Source organism: Nicotiana tabacum, chromosome 22 (assembly GCF_000715075.1).
Source record: "Nicotiana tabacum cultivar K326 chromosome 22, ASM71507v2, whole genome shotgun sequence".
Lineage (NCBI taxonomy): Eukaryota > Viridiplantae > Streptophyta > Magnoliopsida > Solanales > Solanaceae > Nicotiana > Nicotiana tabacum.
Window position 1 is genome coordinate 9765947 of NC_134101.1, and position 8994 is coordinate 9774940.

Consider the following 8994-nt stretch of genomic DNA (forward strand, 5'->3'; position numbering starts at 1 on the left):
TTTAAATTTATAAAAAGTAACTAATTATTAACTATCCTAACTAATTTTGTTCAAAAATTTGACATTTGTTGATTTTTCAACGTAACATTTAGCATCATCATATTGATTTACTTCTTCTATTCTATATAGATAGAAGATTTCAATAGCACCCATTCGTAGTTAAGTATGATTCTTTCATAAAATTTTAGATCTGGAAAGGTTCCAATTTCTCCAACCTAATTTTTGATTTGGATATCAAAATCTTAAACTTTATAACAAACCTAGAGGAGGTGGCACTAGAGTGGGGAGAAGAATAGGAGAAGAGAGTGGCGGGAAACTTTTATTTTTTTCAAAATTTATACAATATGGGCCCAAACGGGTAAGATCCCAAAATATGGGCCTATTTTGGTTATAGGGTTGGGTCGGGTGACATACTATGTAATTCTTTCTAATTAGGCACTCGACCCCTTCTTTTTTTCCCCCTCTTTTACCCTAGACCGGACGCGTCGTCATCTGACTTCTTCTCTTTTGTTGCTTTGGATCGATATTTTCTTAAACCGTAAATCTCCGCTTTTGTCATCGAAAATTCTCCCAATTGCTTTGGATCTTGTTTCGTCCAACTAATTGAAGCTTAACAATAGCTTCTTCGTGCACAATGGCCGCTTCTTCAGGGGTATGACAGGTTCCTAGCCTCTAAACTTTTTCTTGGGCGAGTAACGTCATTATTCGACTCCCTTCCTTTTTCCCCCATCTTTTACCCGTAAGACTAGACGCTTTGTCATCAAACATTTTTCCCTGTTGTTGCTTTGCATCCATATTTTTTTTTCAAGCATATATCTCCGCTTTGTCATCTAACATTCTCCCAATTGCTTTGGATCTCGTTTCGTCAAGTAACTGAAGTATCGATTCTCTTTTCTTCCTTGCAGCAACTTGTGTTTTTTAAATCACAGTTTTGCAATTTTGTGTGTCTCTCTATCTATCTCTCTCTCTCTCTCTCTCTCTATATATATATATATATATATATATATTAAATTTTCAGAGCGTAAAATTCTCAGCCTTTAAAAACCCTAAACGTACATTGGTTGAAGCTTTCTATAATATTTTTTTTGGTTGGTAATTATGTATTTTATTAATCACCAAGTAGAGGAATACAAAGTACAACCCAGCAAAACTCAGTTGGCTGTTCTAAAAGAAATACTCACAAAAGCCTATACAAAGGTGTTATCTATTTATCCTAGTTGTAGCATGAAGTGTCAAAAACAGACACAAATTAAAAATAGTATTGCTGTAGCATGTGATTCATATCTCCAGTAGCTCTAAAGTTGCAGACACAAGAAATCTCCTTAGCAAGGGTGAGTTGATCTCTTCTCTCCCCTTTAAATATTCTCAGGTTTCTTTCCCTCCAAACTGCGTAGGCAAATTCTGCGTAGGTCATCTTTATCAGCTTAGCCCTCTTAGATTTTCCCCTAGCTTGTATAATGATCCATGTAAAGAATTGATTCCATGAAGATAGAACAACAGGTTGGATTTGCATCCATTTCATGAGTCTGCTCCACAAGTCTACAACAAATTTGCATTCTCCAAATAAATGGTCTCTAGTCTCAGTAGTGGTTAGGCAAAGTACACATTGAGGATTCACTTTTATTCCCCATTTTGCAAGTCTATTCACAGTCAGCAACTTATTTTGACATTGTAGCCACATAGTAAATAGAGCTTTAGGTCTAGCAGCATTTTTAAATATCAGGTTCTTCCATCCAACTTTTGGGAGGGCAGGTAGCAGTTGTATATAGATTTGTTTGATAAGTCTTTCTCCTTCCGTCAAGGGTTTATACAGTTGAGCAATTGTACTCCTAGCACCCAGTATCTTCCTCACCATCCAACTGGATTGTTGTGGTATAGGTATATCAGTTATCCTCTGGCCTTTTATATAGTAGGAATGTATCCATTTCACCCATAACCTGTCTTGTTTATGCTCTAGGTCCCAGAATATTTTTGCAATAGCTGCTTTATTCCATATCTGTAGGTTAATCAAGTTGAGACCACCAACAGATTTAGGTAGACATATTCTTTCCCAAGCAACCAAAGCCTTCTTGGTAATTGTATTAGCTCCAGACCACAAGTAGCTTCTGCAATATGCTTCTATCAACTTCAGAACTTTCACGGGTATTATGAACAATTGAGACCAATATGCTTGTATCCCAAATAAAACTGTCTGTATCAGCTGAAGCCTTCCTGCATAGGAGAGTTTTTTTGCAGTCCATGAAGTAATTCTAGCCACAATCTTATCAATGAGGGGATGCCATTGTATAATTGTCAACTTCTTAGTATCCAAAGGGATCCCTAAGTACTTGAACGGCAACTCCCCATGAGTGTAACCAAAAACCTGTAGGATCTCTTTTTTAATGTTTGCCTCCACTCCTCTGAAATAGACAACACTTTTTGATAAGTTTGCTTGTAGGCCAGATGCAGCAGAGAAGATGAGGAAACAGTCATTCAATGCCTTCGCAGATTCTACATCCCCCTAGTAAATAAGAGCAGGTCATCTGCGAAACTTAGATGAGTAATATCTAGCCTTCCACATCTTGGATGGTACTTGAAATGTTTCACTTGCTTCAGACCGAGGAGGATTCTGCTCAAATATTCCATAGCTATGGCAAAGAGGAAGGGGGACACGGGGTCCCCTTGTCTCAAACCTTTAGCTGCATTGAAAGGCTCCAATGTTTCTCCATTGAAAAGAATCAAAGTAGTTGACTGTTTTACACAAGTCATTACCCATCCAAAAAACTTTGTTGGGAAACCTAACTCTTCCATAATCTACTCTATGTATATCCATTCCACTGAGTCATATGCTTATTGCATGTCTACCTTTATCATGCACCTAGGAGAGATATGTTTTCTGTTATAAGCCTTTATCAGTTCATGAGATAAAATGACATTATCTGCTATCTTTCTTCCAGGTATAAACCCAGCATGTGCTTCTGAGATAATGAAAGACATTACCTTTTGCATTCTGGAAGCTATGATCTTGGATATTAATTTATATATGTTAGTTTACAGATATGTATAGTGTAGTCTTGTTCCACATTGGAAGATGAGTAATATCTCTTTGTAGTGTATAGCTATAAATAAGGACCTCTTGTATTGTATTTATCATACAATATCAATAACATATTTTCTACTGTGCCTTTTCACATGGTATTAGAGCATTAGTGAGAAAGGATCGGTGTGCGTCATTCCAGCGTTAACCGGGAAGAAAGAACTTAGTCATCGTGCAATTTTTCCGGTGACCTAAGGCTTGTCTAAGTGAAAGTCACTTTATGTCGGTATTGTGCTAAAACCAACACCACCACGAGGTAGATCACTATCCGACAACCAACCCCTGAAATTTTATCCGGCAGAAAAGCCGCCACACTCCTCCACGCGCCGGCAATAACTTTTCCGGCGAGGGTTCCGGCCACTTTTTTGCGAAGCTTCTTCAGGACAGTGTGCTCTCCTCAAAATTTCGAGCCTACCCATCTAAATTTAAATCAAATTTCGACCACTTTTATATTTTTCCGGCGTGAACAATGACCTTTTCGGCCATTTTTTGAAAATATTTCTTCAGGACAACTTGCTCACAAAGGAATTTCGAGTCTATCCATCCTGGCTACGATAAATTCTGAGAACTTTGGAACTTTTCGGCGAGCAACAGTATTTCTGGCACAGAACAATGTTCTGTTTTCCTGCTATAAACAGTATTTTTCAAGCTATTTCTTCAGTTTTCTCACATGAGTTACTTATTTTCACTATTTCAAGTTAACCCTACTACTACAAATTGTAGCGACATGGGAACCGATGCTTTGAATAATCGTATGGTTTCTTTAGCAGAGTATATTGAGTTCCTTCAGTATAAAGCATGTAAGCAGACATCTTCTGAGATACCTTCTGTTGTTCAAACAGGTAATAATAGCATGACTTGTTTCTCTCAATCTTCATCCTCTGAGTCTTGAGTCATTGATTCAGGTGCATCAGATCATATTTCTGGTAACAAATCTCTTTTCACTACTATTTTGTATTCTCAATCTCTTCCAAAAGTCACAATGGCCAATGGGTCTCAAACCATGGCAACTGCAATAGGTCAAGCAAGCTCACTTCCTTCCTTACCTTTAGATTCAATCCTTTATGTTCTCAATAGTCATTTTAATCTCATAACTGTTAGTCGCTTAGCCAAATCACTTAAATGCGATATTTTATTTCTTAACGACCATGTTTTTATACAGGAACGCAGTACGGGGCGGATCATTGGTACCAAGCGTGAATCAAACGGACTTTATTACCTTATCCTTGCTAAATCACATGGACTTACATCTTGTCTTCCTTCTACAACTTGTCCTGTTACTGATTCACCAGATTCAGTTTGTCAAAACTTCAAAAAATGGTATATGGTTTATCTCACTTGTAAGCTCTAGAGTGTGAGTCATGTCAGCTCGGTAAGTATACTCACTCCCATTTCCCTCCACGTCTTGATAATCGAGCAGAGTCACATTTTACTTTAGTCCATTCAGATATTTGGGGTCCTAGTCAGGTAAGTTCCACCTTGGGATTCCGCTACTTTGTCAGTTTCATTGATGATTATTCCATGTGCACTTGGATATTTTTGAAAAAAATTCAATTTGAGCTGTTTTCTATTTTTCAGGCCTTCCACGCTGAAATTCAAAATCAATTTGGGGTTTCTATTCGCACATTTCGTAGTGATAATGCCCGAGAGTATTTGTCTTCCCCATTTCAGCAGTTTATGAAATCTCATGGGATTATTCATCAAACATTTTGTCCGTACACATCTTAACAAAATGGGTTAGCTGAAAGAAAGAATAGACATCTTATTGAAACTGCTCGTACCCTACTCATACAATCTCATGCTCCGTTGCATTTTTTGGGGGATGCAATTCTTACATCTTGCTATCTTATTAATCGTATGCCATCTTCAGCTATCCAGAACCAAGTTCCATTCTCTGTCATGTTTTCCCACTTACATTTGTTCTCTCTTCCACCCCGTATCTTTGGAAGCACTTGTTTTGTCCATAACCTTACTCCAGGAACAGATAAGTTAGCTCCTCGTGCTCTTAAGTGCATATTTCTAAGTTTCTCGAGAACACAAAAGGGGTATCGATGCTATTCTCCTGACCTCCAGCGATACCATATGTCCGCTGATGTTACATTCTTTGAAACCCAATCATACTTCACAGGTTCAGGTAATCACTTAGATATTTCCGAGGTACTACCAGTTTCATCTTTTAGAGATTCAGTCACTCCAGCTCCACCACTTACAACTCCAGTTGTAGCTTCACCACCTACAACTCCAGTTCCACCACCTACAGCTCCGGTTGTAGCTCCACTACCTATAGCTCCAGTTCCTCTACATAATCCAGTTCAACCTTCTGCAGCTCCACCACTATTGACTTATCATCGTCGTCCACGTCCAGCATGAGGCCTAGGTGATTCACGCCCCACATCAGATTCTGCACCTACTGCAGACTTGTCTCCTTAGTCAACCAATTGCACTCCGCAAAGGTGTACGATCCACACATAATCCTAATCCCCACTATGTCGGTTTAAGTTATCGTCAAGTCACTACTGATGTGATAGGGATGGGCCATTCCTCATGATCATCTTGTTTACAGCAGGCAGACTAGCAGCAGATGATCCCATCAAGGCTTTGCAGAAGTAAATAATTTCTAATTTGATCTCCTCATGATCCTGTAGCTTTATTCCTGTTAAGTTTTATTCCTGTTAAGGAATTGAGTTTCAGAATTTGCTTTCTTTGTTTCTTCTCCTTCATCACTGCTGAAAAATATTTACTATTTGAATCCCCCAACTTTATCCAGCTCTCTAGCCTTTTGTTGAAGGATACTCTCTTCAATTAATGACCACCTTTCTAATTACTGCAGGCAGATTTTTTCTTGATCAACCAATGCATCAGTATATTGTTCTGCGAGTTGTGCTTGTATATCTTTCAGAGCTATTCTACTCTGATCAATCTTCTCCGTTATTCCTTTGTACTCTTTTGCGTTCAATTGTTGAAACTTTGGTTTGAGCGTTTTCAGTTTCAACCAGATATTCTTCATCCTGCTACTAGTTTTATTATTGGCCCACTCTTCTTCAACAATTTGTAAGAAGGATGAATGATCTGCCCAGACATTGAAGAATCTAAAAGGTACTTTATTGTTATTCATAGTGGTCCTGATGGGAATAAGCATAGGAGCATGATCAGACACAAATGGTTTCCCATATTGCAAGATCAAATGGCCAAACTGCATCATCTATTCATCATTTCCCAGTGCCCTATCAAGCCTACTACATACCCTAGCACTTCCAAGTTGCTTATTAGACCAGGTGTAATATTCTCCATTCCGTGGCAATTCATTTACCAGCAAATTGTGATAGCAATCAGAAAAATCTTTGATTTCTGCCCATAGTACAGGGGATTCAGACATTTTGTCTTGAGGGTATAACATTGCATTGAAGTCTCCACATATCAGCCATGGTTTAGTAATTTGAGGAGCCATACTCTGTAGTTGTTCCCATAATATTTTCCTTTGCTCGATAGTATTGCATCCAGAGATTACTGTTAGGAAACAATCCATAGTCCATACCATCATGTCTTTCCATTATCTGGCAGTGAATATATTGAGCATCACTAAACACTGCTTGTATATCATAGGCTCTATCATCCCAAACAACCCAAATAGACCATTCACTGCATCTTTGTAGTTGTTGATCATCTTCCATCCGGGAGCTATCTTATCTGCTACATATTTGCTTTATTTTCTTTTACTTTTGTTTCTACTAGGCCAGCTATCTTGATGTGGTTGTCTTGTAAATATTTTCTCAATTCCTTTTGCTTATACCTCTTATTTATTCCTCTCATATTCCATATCAACCAAGTCATTGGGTATTGTGAGGTCCTCCACCTTCATCAGGAGGCATTTGATCATGATCTCCTATATGAAGAGCTTGAAACCCGTTTTTCATTGGAACAGAATAGCTCCCAATTGGTCTTACCTCTTCATCATTCTTTACCACTGCTTTACCCCTTGTATTTTGTTGTTTGTGATGTTGAACTTGCGCAGGTGTATTACTAGCTTGCTGAATCATACTTGTTGATCCCACAGTCCCTGCTCCATTTTTCTCATTTTGCTGTTGAATATTTCCCCTGATTTCCTGTTTAACATTCTGCTTATTTGTGTTGTCATTTTGCTGCTTTAGTCCCTTTACTTGCCAGGTGGGAATTGTTCTTTTTGGCCTCCTCCTGCTCCTCCTCCTCCTTCTTCTTCTTCTTCTTCTTCTTCTAGGCTGTTGGAATCTCTCTTTTTGTGCAGCCCTCTCTTCATACTTAGCTATAATGTTTTTGGATAACTAATTTTTACTTTCGTCCTTTGATATCATCTACTGCTCTCTGATTCCCAATTACATGACAGACCTTCAATTTTGGCTAATTAATTTATTTTACTAGTGTTCAAGGTAAAGTTGGTGCCTTTTTCCCTCTGTGAATATTTTTCAAAGTACATTTCGTGCCTTTTCCCCCTTGTGAATATTTCAATTATTCCTGCATTTTTTTTTTTTTTTTTTTTTTTTTTTGCAGTTAATTTTGTCAGAAGTGGTGAATCAGGTTATTCAACATATCCTTTTCATCTTGTCCCCTTTCTCGGTTGACAGCAAAATACAAATCAATATGAATATGACTCAGTATCTATCTGCAGCGAGATGGGTGATGTTCTCCCCCTGTGCGCCTCTCCCCTCCCCTGCGTTGAGCCTCCTCGCTTTCACAGCATTGTCAGTGTTTCCTATCAGAAGTGCAGGTAGATGTTGATGACCGTGGTTTCAAATTTGAAGTTGATTAGGTTACCCGGTGCATATACTTGTAGTCAACCAGCCGGTATGTCTTTTGGCTTCTTCAATTGAAATTTATCCTAGCAATCTCTATAAACATATACCAACAGATAGTTACAATGCTTTTCTAGCTCGGTTGGCAGATCAAAGCCATAATTTCTTTGCTTAAACTTTGAAGTTGTGACTTTTTGTGCAAAGTTGCCCTCTCTAATTGTGCTTGTTTATAGATTTGGTGTGCTCGATTTTGTGTGTTTAGTAACTTTATTTGAGATGCTCAATATGTTTTTCTGTGTTTCTTTCAGTTCGTCTCATAGTGGGTGATGACTGGCGGTGGTTTCTTCTTAATTTTATTCCCTTATGGTGTATATGGGCTGTCTTTCCAATTTTTGTGGAGGATGCCGGTCCTGTCACCTTTTTCAGTTACTATATTGTTAGCACTAATGCTTATCTGATTCCATGGTACTCTGTTTGTTATTGGCATCGCGAGATGTCGCCTTTCCGGTTAATTGGTGCTAAGGCGAAATTTATGATTGAGGTCATTCCTATGATAGTTGCAGCAGCCTTGCATCACCTTTTGGAGTACAATGTTGGTTATTTCGTTATACTGCTAGGCTGCACCGCATGTGTCTATATCTTTACCCACTTCATGCACGCAGCATATGATATTGGACTTTTTGACTTTTTGCTGGGATTAGCAATGCTTGTTCTTGTTCACTGGCTGAATGAAGAATTGTTAGTTGGTGTTTTGGTTTTGAGCTTCTGCCTTTGTTTAAGTTTCTACAGATACATGACGTATTGTGCTCCTGAATTACCTAATCATCCTAAAAAAGAGTTGGAGGAGGAGCTGCCTTGTTGATATGAAGGGGACATTTGCGTACCTTTCCAGTATCTCTTAAATTTATGAGTTACTTTTTCTTTTGAGATGACATGTATTTGTTCTAGCTTTATCTTGTGTCCTTATTGTTGAACATAATTGTACATCAATGGAGATTAGGAAAAACATTTAGAAACTTTTTCATCGGAAACAGCCTCTCTTGGGTAGGGGGTAAGGTCTGCATACACACTAACCTTCCAGACTCCACTTGTGAGATTTTATCGGGCTTTGTTATATTTTGAAACAATTTCAATGGTCGGCTATTTTATTCA

At 38.3% G+C, this 8994-nt stretch overlaps 1 long non-coding RNA gene across 3 annotated transcripts; it reads left to right on the forward strand.

The window, feature by feature from the left end:
* The first annotated feature begins 439 nt into the window (after positions 1 to 439).
* Positions 440 to 8994, forward strand: LOC142176437 (uncharacterized). Of its 3 annotated transcripts, none has more exons than XR_012705054.1 (3): positions 440 to 652; positions 2937 to 7479; positions 7601 to 8994. It is a non-coding gene; the product is annotated as an uncharacterized LOC142176437 (long non-coding RNA). The 3 variants fall into 3 exon arrangements; XR_012705055.1 differs by having other exon boundaries at positions 3919 to 7479; XR_012705056.1 differs by having other exon boundaries at positions 4239 to 7479.